The sequence below is a fragment of the Ovis aries genome, chromosome 16 (assembly GCF_016772045.2).
Source record: "Ovis aries strain OAR_USU_Benz2616 breed Rambouillet chromosome 16, ARS-UI_Ramb_v3.0, whole genome shotgun sequence".
Lineage (NCBI taxonomy): Eukaryota > Metazoa > Chordata > Mammalia > Artiodactyla > Bovidae > Ovis > Ovis aries.
Genome location: NC_056069.1, coordinates 22833935 through 22849199, shown reverse-complemented (window position 1 = coordinate 22849199; position 15265 = coordinate 22833935). Strand labels below are relative to the sequence as shown.

The following is a 15265-nucleotide window of genomic DNA, read 5'->3' as shown; positions in this document are numbered from 1 at the left end:
GCAATTGTGTCTGACTCTTTGCGACCCCATGGACTGTAGCCCACCAGGCTCCTCTGTCCATGGAACTCTCCAGGCAAGAATACTGGAGTGGGTAACCATTCCTTCTCCAGGGGATCTTCCCAATCCAGGGATCAAACCTGGGTCTCCTGCATTGCAGGCAGATTCTTTACAGTATGAGCCAACAAGGAATGTATATATATTAATATACATATACAAACACACACACACAATGGCATACTGTTGGCCATAAAACAATGAAATTTTACTATTTGCAACAACATGGGTGGGCCTGGAGTGTACTATGCTTAGTGAAATAAGTCAGACAGAGAAAGACAAATACAGTATGTTATCAGTTATATGCGGAACCTACAAATAAAACAAATTAATATAATAAAATAGAAACAGACTCACCGATATAGAGAACTAGCAGTTATCAAACACCAAGGCAGAAGGAAAGAGAGGCAAAACAGGGGTAGATACAAATAACTACTACTATTACAAGTTGATAGATAGAAACTACTCTGTATAAAGTACATGAGCTACAAGGATATACTTTACAGTGCAGGCAACATAGTCAATATTTTAGAATCAGTACAACTTTAGAATTTTATGGCTTTCAAGAATAGGCAAAACAAGCCCATGGAGATGAAAATAAGAATAAATGTTACCATAGGCTGGGGAGGTTGGGTAGGAACTTTCTGGGGTGCTAAAAATGTTTTATGTCTTAATCCAGTGATGACCAGGCTTCCCTTGTAGCTCAGTTGGTAAAGAATCTGCTTGCAATGCAGGAGACCCAGGTTCGATTTCTGGGTTGGGAAGATCCCCTGGAGAAGGAAATGGCAACCCACTCCGGTATTCTTGCCTGGAGAATCCCATGGACAGAGGAGCCTGGTGGGCTACAGTCCATGGGATTGCAAGAGTTGGACACAACTTAGCGACTAAACCACCACCACCACCACCAGTGATGGCCACATGGGTAAAAAGTATGAAAAAGTCTTTAAGAAGTAGATTGTAAGTGCCTGCCATTTATAATATAGAAATTATATTTCAATATGGGCTGAAAATGGAAAAAATACTGAAAATGTTTTTCAAAATTGAAAATAATTTTTCTAGTTAGAATTTCCCACTCTACTTCCATGGCAGCGGTTTAGTTGCTAAGTCATATCTGACTCTTTGAGACCCCACGGACTGTAGCCCACCAGGCTCCTCTGTTCATGGGATTTCCCAGGCAAGAATATGGAGTGGGTTGCCATTTCCTTCTCCAAGGAATCTTCCTGAATCAGGGATCGAACCTAGATTTCTTACATTGCAGGTGGTCTCCTGCATTGTAGGTGGATTCTTTACCAATTGAGCCGCCAAGGAAGCCCTACTTTCCTAGAACCCTCCAAAAAACTTCAACATTCTACCATGTCCTGTTTAGATAAGTATATCCTCCCACCTATCCCTCAAAAGTCACTTATTCATCTGTTATTTGTGGAGCATTCACTATATCCTCCAAAGAGCAGAATTGTATTTGTGGAGCCACAGACGGGAAAACAACCAGTTTATCCCTAGAGTGCACCTGCCTCATGACAGACTAGAGGCCTGGGCTTCTGAGTGAAACACAGAAGGAGAGTCAACTCTCAGTCATATATACAGGTGTCTGGTTGAACTAGAAATTCAGGAGAGGGCATCTCACCTACAGACAGGTGAGTGAGTGTGGAGACGGGAGCGCCTTGCCCCCATTTAATCTCCTGTCCTTTTTGTAATGAGCCTGTCTGACAGAAGATGTGGTGGAGCATTGGAAGAGGGGGGTTCATCTTGACAAATGAAAGGTTGCCAAACCACCTTCAAAGGTGTTGAGACAATCCAATAGGAATCATTTCTTCCCTTCAGAGTACAAAAGAACTGATGGCATCTAGGGTGGGTTGTCTAGTTGAAGGTGGGTTGTCAAGTTGAGGGTGGGGTCAGAGCCCGTGTTGTAGATACAGGGAGGAAGGTTAGAATGACAGATTTTCCAAGCACAGAACATGGGATGGGGAGGGGGCTTGGTAAGTTCCCAGAGTCTGCACCAGCTGAGGGTTTCTGGTACCATTGTCTTCAAGGAAATTCTAAATACCTTCCAAGTTTCTTATTCTGTGAAACAGAATTAGATCCATGCTTTGTTGCCAAAGGCACAATCAGCCTGTCATTGGTGTTCACCAAGGACTACTACTACTACTAAGTCACTTCAATTATGTCCGACTCTATGCGACCCCATAGACGGTAGCCCACCAGGCTCCCCCGTCCCTGGGATTCTCCAGGCAAGAACACTGGAGTGGGTTGCCATTTCCTTCTCCAATGCATGAAAGTGAAAAGTGAAAGTGAAGTCGCTCAGTTGTGTCTGACTCTTAGCGACCCCATGGACTGCAGCCCACCAGGCTCCTCCGTCCATGGGATTTCCCAGGCAAGAGTACTAGAGTGGGGTGTCATTGCCTTCTCCTCACCAAGGAAAGTAGATACAATGTCCAAAGGAGCCAACAACCAAGTTTCTTTCTTCAGGAATTTTAGGCTTCAATGCAGAGAAGCAGTGTTATGTATAATATTTGGGTGAATCCCACTGTATTGTTCCCTGTTCATTGTCTCATTACCCTCACCTTCTAAAGATGATAATATCTTCTTTTACCTCAAACATTTATAACCTTTCACCAAGAAATACCAAATTTTAAAAATTTTGGTCATTTTTACAACTATATATTTTTCTATTTAAGACTTTTAGGAGAAAACACATGCACGTTTCCATCAGCTTACAGCACAAACCCTTAAAAGAATGTATGCAGAATACCCTAGAGTTTGTTAAAAAGGAAGAGAGAGAAATTATATTAAATATATATCAATTTTAAATAAACATTAATTCCTTTAAAATAGTAACTAGGAAGATACTTATTCCAACAAAACCTCCTCTTTGAACCTATCTCTAGAGTGGCCTGTAACACAGTGATTAAAAGACACTCCTTGGAAGAAAGGTTATGACCAATCTAGATAGCATATTGAAAAGCAGAGACATTACTTTATGCCTACAAAGGTCCGTCTGGTCAAGGCTATGGTTTTTCCAGTGGTCATGTATGGATGTGAGAGTTGGACTGTGAAGAAAGCTGAGCGCTGAAGAATTGATGCTTTGGAACTGTGGTACTAGAGAAGACTCTTGAGAGTCCCTTGGACTGCAAGGAGATCCAACCAGTCCATTCTAAAAGAGATCAGCCCTGGGTGTTCTTTGGAAGGAATGATGCTAAAGCTGAAACTCTAGTACTTTGGCCACCTCATGTGAAGAGTTGACTCATTGGAAAACATTCTGATGCTGGGAGGGATTGCGGGCAGGAGGAAAAGAGGACAACAGAGGATAAGATGGCTGGATGGCATCACCGACTCGATGGACGTGAGTTTGATTGAACTCTGGGAGTTGGTGATGGACAGGGAGGCCTGGTGTGCTGAGATTCATGGGGTCGCAAAGAGTTGGACACGACTGAGTGACTGAACTGAACTGAACTGAACACAGTGATAGATAAAATAAAATTCATTATTTTATAATTACAACTTTTTTAAGTTAAGAAAGATGTTGGCCCAACTTACAATCAAAACCAAAACCACCCTTAAAAAGCATGATTAAAAAATACCTGCAATTCAAAAGTGTAATTTTTTTTTAAGTGTGGTAAGCAATGGTGGCATTACAGAAATGTGTGACAAGCCTCCCATGCAATATGGAGACAACAGTCACTTTTTTATAATAAGACTTATTTGTGAAATATCTTTTTAAGAGAGGGAATTCCATGGTGGTCTAGGGTTCAGTCTCTGGTCAGGGAACTAAGATCCCAGAAGTGGCGCTGTGCAGCCAAAAAAAAGAAAAAGAAACAGAAACCCCCATAATTTTCAATCTCATTATAATGTCATCATAATTCTTTCAGTTGAGTATACTCCCACATTTGTACCATATATCATCACTTTTTGAATAAATCCTTTTTATTTTTTAAGATAATTTGTAAATTTTTCCTATTAATAAGTTAACATAAATTAATTGAAGAAATCAGAAAACTCAGACAAGTATAAAGAAGAAAGTACAACAACTTATGGTCCCACCAATAAGATTAATTATTTTAAAACAAGTTTTATATATTACCTTAAAAAGGTTAGAATGAAGTTGAGATGGCCCGGATGGTTGAGAAATAACATTCAGGAAAATTTGTATTTATCTTGTAGAAACTGAATACTGGGAGAGAAAATCAAGTTACAGCATTCTGTCTGCAAGTCAGATCTCAAGTTACCAATGCCAGACATATAAAGGCCTTTGGCATTAAGGATTCTTAGCATATCATCTGAGACGCAGTACCTTTCCTAGCTGAGAAAAGTCATGTCCCACAGAACAGAGGAAGTCAGGGGCTGTTTGTCTTTCCAGGCAAGTTGGCCTGAGTAAAACAGGAGGTGTTATCAGCCTTGCCCTCTGAACTGTAGAACGGGGCCACTGCAAACTCCCATCCACTGCATGCGTGCATGCATGCTAGGTCATCTCAGTTGTGTCCAACTCTGTGCAACCCTATGAACTGTAGCCTGCCAGGCTCCTCGTCCATGGGATTCTCCAGGCAATACTGGAGTGGGTTGTCATACCCTGCTCCAGGGGATCTTCCGACACAGGGATCGAACCCATTCTTTTATGTCTCCTGCATTGGCAGGCAGGTTCTTTACCACTCGAGCCACCTGGGAAGCCCTTTCAACCACTGTGTAATGTAGTATCAGCTCCTCAGTCATGTCAACTCTTTGCGACCCCATGGACTGTAGCCCATCAGGCTCCTCTGTCCATGGGATTCTCCAGGCATGAATACTGGAGTGGTCACCATTTCCTTCTCCACAAGATCTTCCCAACCCAGGGATCAAACCCTGGTCTTCTGCGTTACAGGCAGATTCTTTATTATCTGAGCTACAGGGAAGTCCAACCACTAGCTGTGGCCAAATCCTGCCAACACTCCAGAAAAAAAAGAAAAGAAACCTACTCTTCTTAAGGGCACCAAAGTTCACCTGTGAAGGCCAAGGTAAAGAAGAAAGCATTCTTGACAAATACCTTCCAGGGTCCTGGAGTCCAAACCTAGGTTTACTCACTAATGATTGCACTTGTGAGCCAACAAAGTCTCATGCACCCCCTGCAACTTCCTGCATGGCCTTGGCCATAGTGACGCTTCTCCCCTGTATCTCGGTCCCTGAGCTGGGTGCTAACGCTATGGACCTGGAGCAGAAAAGGGAAGAGTCTGGGCTGGAGAAGTGAGTTTAGGAGATATTAGCATATAATATGGACTGAAGTAATAGACTGAATTATATCCTCAAGGAAGAGCACATAGAGAAAGAAGAGGAAAAGACCAAGACAGAGATCTGAGGAGTCCTTACAGTCTGGCAGGACATGGTGACTGCCAGAATGTAGGGGACAAGGAACAATGTGGTACTTGTTTGAATGCATACTCTGTTATCATCATTGTTATAAAGTTCTCCTTTATATTGAGTGTCTCAGTATAAAGACTTTGTCCTGTTTATCTTTGGGCCTTTCTTAGAATCCAGCATGTACTCAATTGATATCCACAGAAGAGACAGTAGAAAAAAGAGAAGAGAGAAGAAGGAGAAAATGGCAGAGATAGAATGGGAACTAGAAAGACAGGAAGGAGGAAAGCAAAGAGGTAATATTTCCACAGTAGTCCAAGTCCACCTTGCCCAGGATAAACTTAGAATGTTGGTTCCAAATTTAATTTAGGCACCAGTTAAAGAGACAGAGCAAGAAGGCTGGATACAGAACATTTGAATGCATGTCCTGCAGAGATACTGTTGCAGAACTCAAGACCAGCTCCAAGGAACGAGCCTCCAGAACAAAGATGAGGAGCCCTGCTCCCATTCAGAAAGCACTGCAGTGTTTCTAGACCTATAAGAGAAAATAGCGTAACTTCAGCAAGGTTGCTGAAGGCTGCTTTATTGGTTCCTTGGGCTGTTTAAAGACAAAGCAGTAAGATAGATCTGAGGAACTCGGTTGGCCCAATACATGGCAGAAAAGACTTAGTAGCAGCCGCATAATGTGTGTTTATAATAACCTGCTCACACTGGTGCACTGGCTTCCAGGAGATAAGACTATGAGGTGGAAAAAGGAGTGGGCAGAGTGGCTCTGGTTCCCGCGGCATTCATACTGCACCAATGGCGGGGTCCCCACAATGATGCCAAACGATAGTTCCCCAAATGATCATGGTCTGCAGCTTTTAAACACACCTGCTTGTTTTCTCCCAATAAAAGATTCTCTCCATTTGACTTTGTAGGTCGTTGAAGCTAATAAATTATGAAACTGCTTGCCTAGAAAAATATTTTTTATGGAAAGAATCAATTGTAATCTAGAGGAAACACTCACTGTCTGAATTCCAACAAACCTGTTCCATGATATGGTTGAGTTCTTGCACTCTGTGCAGAGCCAAGAGACATACCACGAATAGAAACAGTTCAAGGCCCTTGGTCCAGCACTCCTGCTCTGTATTGCAAATTCAGCCCTCTGATAGGAAGGTGGGGTGAGAGACAGGGAGGGTCAGAAAAATCTTTTTATCTGACCATACTTGGAACGTTTTGTTTAGTCTGGAGAAACCCAAACGATACAGTTCTTAAGATTCTGTACTTTTTCACTTGCTGTTTGTATATGCTACACGCATCGAAAAAAAAAACAAAACTGCCCAATTACAAAACACATTTCTAGAGCAATTTAAAGTTGACTTGCTAAATAATGAATTACAAAAATATACTGCTTTACTGTAGTTCTTTTAGAATACAACATTTAGTCTCTGGATACTTACAGAAATTTCCTTGACAACACAGATAATATCCCATTTTTCAAATTAAAAAAAATTTGATAAACAGTCCAGAATAAACTTATTCCTTCTGATGGAGTCCTCATTACCTGTCTAATTTTTCCCTCCAATTTTCATTCCATTCCTCCCCACTCCCAAGAAGGGCACTAGACACCACTCATTTCTTTGCAGCGTTCACACACATACAAGCATAAATGCCCATGGCATTCACCAAATTTTCTTATTTTCTACAGTCTTGATGCTCTGGTATTTGGGGCCTTGATCCTGGAGAGACTGCCCCTTCTAGTGCTAGCTATCTCCCAAAGATAGCAAATGACTTCTCCGGAAGCAAGACTTTAATAAACTAGCTAACCAGTTCAGAGTCTACATCCCTAAGCATCTCCTTTATCAAATTCTCACACACCAAGCCAATATTTCCCCTTGCCCTAAATCACGCCAGGGCTAGATATCAGAAATCTAGGGACCAACCACTCTTACAGACCAGAATCTACCTAAATTATCCAAATTATTCAATGTACCTTCCCTGCCTCATTCATTTCTCCCCACCCCCCACCCCCCCCAAAAAATCAGTAACAGCTCCGGCCATGCTCTGCCCTGCCCTCTCTGCCTCCTGATTCATCCTGCTTCCTGTGGCCCTGCATGGCCTGCTGTGCTGCGTCTCACGTTTCCACAGATCTGCAAGTACAAAACTCTCTCTCTGTGACAATCATTTGTGTCTGTGTGTCTTACCATACCTGATTTGAACAAACTCCAGGTACATTTTTAACACACCTACATTCTGAGAAAACCCAATAATCTAAATGCTTTAGAATTCACTCACTTTTACTAGGCCACCTAAGAAATAGAAGGATAAGGATGAAAAATTCTAGTTCAAGGATCTAATCCCTAGAGCAGAAGGTATCTTCTAAGTCTCAAATTTCATTCTATCTGACAATAAGAACCCTTACTTTGAGTACTAGGCATATGGACCTAGCTGTGTTTTTATGAAACTGTGCAACAGGTACACGTGCATTTATGAGCCTCCAAAACCAAGCATAATAACTCACACATTTTTGCTTCTGCTATTGCTCCTAACACATGGAAAGATCAGAAGGCATAAACAATACTGATAGTAATGAAGACCTGGTCACTGAAGTTAGAGTTTGGCTCTGTCACTACCTTGAGAAAGATATTACTCAAGGCTCAATTTCCTCAACTGTAAAATGAGCATAATGACATGAAATACCTCGTGGAGAGGGTAAATATTTAAATGAAAATATACGTAATAAATTTAGCAAAATTCCTAGAAAATAGTACACCTTCAAGAAATATTTTCTACTACCATCACTGTAACGGGTGCTTTAGTGTGATAGTTAGATGGCTTTTAAGACAAAGTCTCTTCTTGTTATGGTAAAATAGCTTGTACCTATCCATCAGTTTAGTCAGAAAAAAAAAAAAAAACAGAACGGGAACATTTATTAAGTACCCTATGAAAGCCAGACTCTGAGCTAGACCTTTTGTATTATTAATTTTATCTCATCCTCACAACAACACTATAAAGTAATGTCATATCTGTCTTACATATGAGGTGACTGAGGCTCAGAAACACCAGTATCCTCAAATTAACCTAACTTGTAAGTAGCAGAGTCAGGATTTGGACAAAATTCTGCCCAGCTCGCAAGCCTACTGGTCCTTGGTGCTTCTTGAGTGGAACTTGACTCCAGCATCCTTGGGAAGTTCAACTATTTTAGGGATTCCTGGAAACTGGTAGTAAGCAAAGATGACACAGTGATATGCTCCTTAGCAAAGAGAAAATATTTGAGATCGCCACGGCAAACCAAGAACACAGAATAGAGGTACAAGTGCTGAGAGAAAACATACAAAGACAGAAGTAGATGAAATAATAACTGACGGAATTTAGAAAAGAAGTGGAAGAAAAACATTCTAGCATCACAAAAAAACGGGCTTCCCTGGTGGCTCAGATGGTAAAGACTCTGCCTGGAATGCAGAAGACCCAGGTTTGATCCCCGAATCAGGAAGATTCCCTGGAGAAGGAAATGGCTACCCTCTCCAGTATTCTTGCCTGGAGAATCCCATGGACAGAGGAGCCTGGCAGGCTGCAATCTATAGGGTCGCACAGAGTCGGACCCAAGTGAAGTGACTTAGCAGCATGCACACGCATGCATGGTAAGAAAAGTGAGTAAAATAGCATATTGGAAATAAGCAGATTGTTTTTTTTAAGTTTAAAAAAGAAAAAAAAAAGATGATGAATATGAAACAGACTAAGTCAGAAACCATGAGCAAAATTGGTATCCCTGAAGAAGAGGACCCAATAATGAAACAGTAAAACATTTCAAGATACAATTCAAAGTGACTTCTGCTCAGGTGGCAGCCCCCCAGGATGAGGAGGTCCTTCTCTAGAGAGTTAAATCCAACAAAATTCTTTAAATCCAGCTCTACCAGCCAATCCAAGGAGTGTAACATTTTGAATAACAAAATTGATTCTTTGGTTATAAAAGCTATATATTTTCCCCCAAAGGGGAATTACTTAAATTTACAAATTGAAAGATATATCTTGTCCCTAGGGGGGAAAAAAAAAACAAACCACAGTATAACTGTTTGGCTACAAAAAATTTTTTAAAGGATCATTTTAGTATCCTGGAAAAACAAACAAACAAACAACCATCAAGTCACTTAACAGAGGTGGGGGGAAAAAAATCAGTGCTAGAAAACAGAAAAGCAAAGCCAAAAAAGTCCTCAGGAATATAAAGTGTGACCTAAGAATTTTATTATTGACCAACAGAAGTGTAAAATCAATGGGTAAACTTTTCTGAGAATGTAAGAGGTCAGTGGCCATAGCTTTTCATTTGTGAAAGCTACAAGAAACAAATATTACCCAACCAAAAGAATAAAACGTCCTCATTAAAGAATGACTGGTTGTTTTGCGTATTTCATCCAATTAACTGGAAGGAGAATAACGAGAACAAATGTGGGTATTTATTTATACAGTGGAAGGTACAAATCTGGAGCATGTGTATATAATTAATAATATTTTTAAGGTGAAGAAAAGAAGATGTGTGATGATGACTCAACACTGAGTTTTGCTTTTTCTGTCTAGAGTTAAAGACCCCAACCCAGAGTCCAGGGGATGGACCCTGGAAGCCAGGACCGAGGAGAGCGTTGTAGGCAGCTCTGCCCCAGCAGGCTTCGGTAAGGCAAGAGAACTGTGGTTGGAGGGCCTTAATGAGGGAATGCAGAGGAACTTTTGACAGTGTCCCATGAGAGTGTCACTATTTGGACAGTTGCTGTCTTAGGTTATTTCCTGAGAAGCAGACCCTGAAATGTGGGTTCCTGTGAAAGTAAGTGATTTATCAAAGAGTGCATCAAATTATCTGCTAAGAGGGTGGGGGAAACCTGACCAGGAAGGAGAAGGGAAGGGACTATGAGATTCCAGGCATAGTCCCAGTCTCCCAAGCTAATCCCACCGGGGGCTCTAGAATATAAATTACCTCTCAGAGTTTGTTTCGCAACAAGAGGGCTAAGCTTTTGTTATTCTGTTCCATTCAGTCATTGGCTTTCGGGGAAATGTGCTGGTTCAGCCCCTCAGCTGTGTCCGACTCTTGCTACCCCATGCACTGTATGTAGGTAGCCCACCTGGCTCCTCTGTCCATGGGATTTTCCAGGCAAGGCTACTGGAGTGGTTGGCCACTTCCTTCTCCAGGGGATCTTCCCAACCCAGGGATCAAACCCAGGTTTTCTGCACTGCAGGCAGATTCTTTACCAACTGAGCTACCAGAGAAGCCCCACTCAGGGAAAGGGGGATGATACAAACCCCCAGTCTCCCAGGCACACCCACTTCTATACATCTGCAGGTGAAGAGGCTACAGCCCAAAGGTGCTCCTCAAAGGAAAGGTGTAATCCACCCAGTCCACCACTCTTGGGAGAGCCAGAGGTCACAAGGTGAGCGTGGAGGAGCAGCAGAAGAGCAAGGCTAGGAGTTGGTGGAAGGCAAACGACACCCCTGAGGACATCTGAGCCACAGCCAGGCCCCAGGTGGAGAAGGGGAGATGTTTGCACTGGTAACAGAGCCTGATGTTTCGATTCCATATTAGTCCAAACTTTTTAGTAAAAGTGAAGCCATCTGTTAACACCAGAAAGTGACAAGAAAAATAAGGATCTACCAGAGAATTCATCTGTGGGCAGGCAAGAAAACAGGAGAGTAAATTTCAGGAGCCAGGGAACGAGCAGAAATAAAGTTACTGCTTATACCCTACGAACTCTAACTCATTCACCAAACTGCTTACAAACATATGCTAGTCACCCTATAAATATGCTTATATTCACACAGATGATCTCAGTAAAGACGTGCAACAAATCAGTAATAACAGCAGTTGCCCCAGGGGAAGGAACCAGGTGACTTTGGGGCAGAGGAGTGAAGGAAAACTCAATTTATGCCTGACTATAAACACATATTTTTAAAAAATAAAACCACTTCCATTTAAAATCTTTTGAGTGTGGAAAATAAAGCAAATAGAAAATTAAATAGGAAGGTAAGCTGGAGTCACGCAAGAGTTAGTTTACAAAACATATAAGATAAATCTTATCAAGTTGTTGTGGAACAGAAGACAAATCTGGCTCTGGGTTCTTGGCTACCAATGTGAAAAAAGTAACACCTCTATTCCCAGCATCTATCAGATGAAAACAAACCACTTGCTCAAGAAAAACAAAGCTATTCCTAGAACTATGATTAGAATTAAATTTTTCCTATAGGTCTTCTCGTTTGGATCCTAAAAAGGAAGGAACAAATTTTCACTAACCTCATTATTATAAACACATGGGCAAAATTAATAGCCATGCTAATCTCATGGTATTTGTTAGTAACAAGAGCAGAAGGTGATGTTGACCAGGATTATTATTGGCTTCACAGGTGAAGTAATGAAATCACAGCAATTATTTGGCTTTAGTAGGAGAGATGGGAAGAAAATTGAGGGGGCCAACAGCACTGAGTCATTCGGTTGCTGCTGCTTGAAATTCATTTAATCTTCTGAGTCAGACGCAACCAACTGTGCACCGAGGATTAAACGTCACCACTGTTTGTCTTCAGATAGTATTTGAGTTTTGTGGCATATTCAGTATGTAATAAATGAACGGTACGAATGCAACACATGAATGGTGCAGAATGTTCACCTATTTTTCAGTGCCACACAAAGCAAATGTGAATCACCATTACACAACCTATTAGAGTGGATGAAATAAGAATGAATGACCATACCGAGGTTGTGGAGCAACTGGAACTCTCATACCCTGCTGGTGAGAATGTAAAGTGGTGCAACCACTTCAGAAATTAGTTTGACCTTTTCCTTAAAAGCTATACATACACTTATTTATGATCTAACCATTCCTAAGTATTTTGCCTAAGAGGAAAACTAATTGTACAAGACTTATACACAAATAGTAGCAGCTTTATCTATAATAGCCAAAAACAGGGAGGAATGCAAATGTCAAAACAACAGCTGAATGGATGAACAAATTGCCGTAGAGCCACAAGAGAGTCCTACTTAACAATAAGAAGAAATGAACTATTGACACGTGCAACGTCGGTGGTTAGGTGGTTCTTATGTGGAAGGCACTTCATACTCCTTCATTTTAGCCTCACAGGCACTCTACAAGGTAAACATGATTCTCATTCTAGAGCTGAGAAAATGGAAGCTTAGAGAAAGAAAGCATTTCATTGGGGTCACTCAGCTGGTGAGTGGCCAGAGGCAGCACACAGACCAAGCCAGCCTGATGGAAAGTCCTCATACACACTTTGCTCAACAGGAAGTACTTTGGGTTCCTTGGACCCTGCAGGCTCTTTGAGATGAGGCAGTACCATTCAGGAAATGACCTCCTAAAACAAGAAGGGGTCCAGAGAAGGAAAAACAATTTTTTTTTCAAATGATACCCAGGTGACTCACCCTTTCTTGTCACTCTGCTCCAAGTTTTCATGTCTTAATCTTGATATATCAGATCTAGGGACCCATTGGAGTGCTCCCCAGGGAGGCTGCCCTTTTGTCTCAAGGCACAGGTCTGTACAAGCAGCAGCTCCACCTGGGCACCTATTACCAGAGCAAGCTGCAATTTTATATTCTCTTACTGTTTACTTCTGCCTTAATTATAGGGTGGGGGAAAAGAGCGCCTAAGGTTTGCCAAAAACTTGGGTGATTTTTTCAAGTTCCTTCCTTTCTTTCTAGTTGTTCAAGTCTGTTGGGAAAGGCAAGAAGAACGCTTTTGGAACTGAACTTGCTGATGAGTTGCCAGGGTTTAGAGATCTCTGCAAAGGTCGTTGTTTTCTGTAAAGGTCATTGTCTTTTCATGAAAACCCCGGCGAAGCATGCCAATGCAGGAAAGCCACCAGCTTGCCAAATGTTCAGTGTCCCAGTCACCTGCTCTTCCTGCCCTAGGAAGGATGTGGACAATCTCTGGAGTAAAGGCATCAGATCGGTTTTGTTTCTTTCTTGCTCTTAAATCAGCTGAAAAATGCACAAACAAAGCACACATAGGACTGTTCTCAGAATCATGTGCCGCTGCCTCGTTAAACGACAGCAGCTGCTGGGTGTTGCACAGAGTGCGATAAGCAGTATGACATTCGTGGCCATTCACATCCTGAGCCTGGATCATTGTGCTCTCAACGGAATTTCTGAGGTTTCAAGCCCCAAAGAATATCCCACCAGTGAAAACACGGACAGGCGGGTGAGGTCCAGGCAGGGGGTCCTGGGTAGGGTGGGAGCGTGCACAGCAGAAGCGGCCAGAAGAATCAAGCAGCCCAATCACGAGTTACTTGCTCTTCGGAAAAGCGACTCTGCTGACAGGAGAATTAGGGCAGGATGATTTTGGCAAGCCGCGTGTTGTGTTAGCTGCACAAACTTTTTCTTTCCTCTTCGGCAGCCTCTTAATAATTGGGTGGGAGCTTCTTTTCACATGTCATGAAGAGACAATTCCTGTCAGATGTTTTTCAGAGGGGTTTCCACCTTATGTTTGCCAAGCACACACAACTCCAGATGCAACTCTGAGTCTATTCAGTTTGAGAAGATTAGAGTTCGCCGGCATTGGCAGGGTTTTGGCCTCATAGTTTCTCACGTAAAGTGAATTTTTACTCTTATTGCTACAGCAGGTCTTAATGCAAACTACGAAGGAGAGGAAAGGATCCAGAGAGTCACAGGGGAAACTGGCACCTCACTGGAAGCTGCCAGACCACGTGAGAGTGTCCTGATGGGAGACATTTCCCTTCCCCCAGTAGGTGCCTCTATTTCACCTCCTTATGGGCAGATACTAATTTCCATTCCCATATGGGGCTTGTTGGAGGAAATTATTTCAATTACTTCCCTTCCATCTTCCTGCCTGTTCCAATAACCTCTATGTCTCACGACTGCAACTGCAATAATCCAGGCAAGAGACAGTGGTGCTGGGACAGGTGGTAACAGCGGAGGTGGCAAGAGGAGGAAGTTTCTAGATATGAATAGAGAAAGTTGCAGGATTTGCTGATGGACTGGGTTGGCTGAATGCTCTAAGTCTTGAAACTTCTGGTAAAGGGATGGTCCCAGCAGTGAGTTCAGAGAGGCATAGGACTAAGCTGTGCATGCTCAGCCATGTCCAGCTCTTTGCAACCCCATGAACTGTAGCCTGCCAGGCTCATCTGTCCACAGAATTTTCCAGGCAAGAATACTGGAGTAGGTGTCGTTTCCTACTCCGGGGGACCTTCCCGACCCAGGGATCAACCCTGCATCTCTGGCGTCTCCCCCACTGGCAGGAGGATTCTTTACCACTGCAGCACCTGGTCAGGTTCAGAGAGGTATAAATTCACCTTAAATTCTGGCACTTGGGCAAGGAGCAGAAGTCCCATTTATTGAGTACCTGCTAAGTGCCAGGTGTGACCTTACATACTTTTCACAGAGACTTCCTCCTCACAAGTCTTCGCAGTAGGTTTGACTATTTCCACCCCTATAGAACTTGTGTCTGACCCTAGAGGCTGTCACCCCGAGCCCCTTACAAGGGACAGCCCCAGGGGTGTGCACAATAGAGTGACTCTGTGAGGATCCAAAAGCTCAGCAAGAGCAGGCATCATAGCGAGGGGGCCTGACACCTTCCCTACTGTTCAGCTTTTCAGCAGAGCTCCAGGGTGGAGCTGCAAGACCTGGGTCTGACCCTGCACTGAGCTTCCTCAACGGGATGCAGGATGCAACTGCTGGGGCTGCAGCTGCCAGAGGCAGGAAAGCCAAGCAGGGAAAGGCAGGCAATCCTATTGACCCTTCCAAACCCCGGATCCAGCTTTCCCATGCTGACAGGGAGGGCACCATTGGGGCATGGCTGGCAGCCCCCGTAGGCAAAGCCTCCCAAATTCAGAGTTTCCACATGTTGGTCTCCACACCCCAAAACTTTCAGCTAGCCATCCTGGAGGAGTTCCGAGGTCACTG

The 15265-nt window shown here is 42.8% G+C and overlaps 1 long non-coding RNA gene across 2 annotated transcripts in view; it reads right to left on the bottom strand.

The window, feature by feature from the left end:
* Positions 1 to 15265, bottom strand: part of LOC121816805 (uncharacterized) — a 60405-nt gene that overhangs the window by 23967 nt on the left and 21173 nt on the right. Inside the window, exon 1 of one of the 2 annotated variants that reach the window (XR_006056513.2) lies at positions 12770 to 12942. The exons of the other annotated variant lie outside the window; for it this stretch is intronic. This is a non-coding gene — a long non-coding RNA (uncharacterized LOC121816805). Of the gene's footprint in view, positions 1 to 12769; positions 12943 to 15265 lie in introns of those variants that run through there. 2 annotated transcript variants of the gene reach the window in all.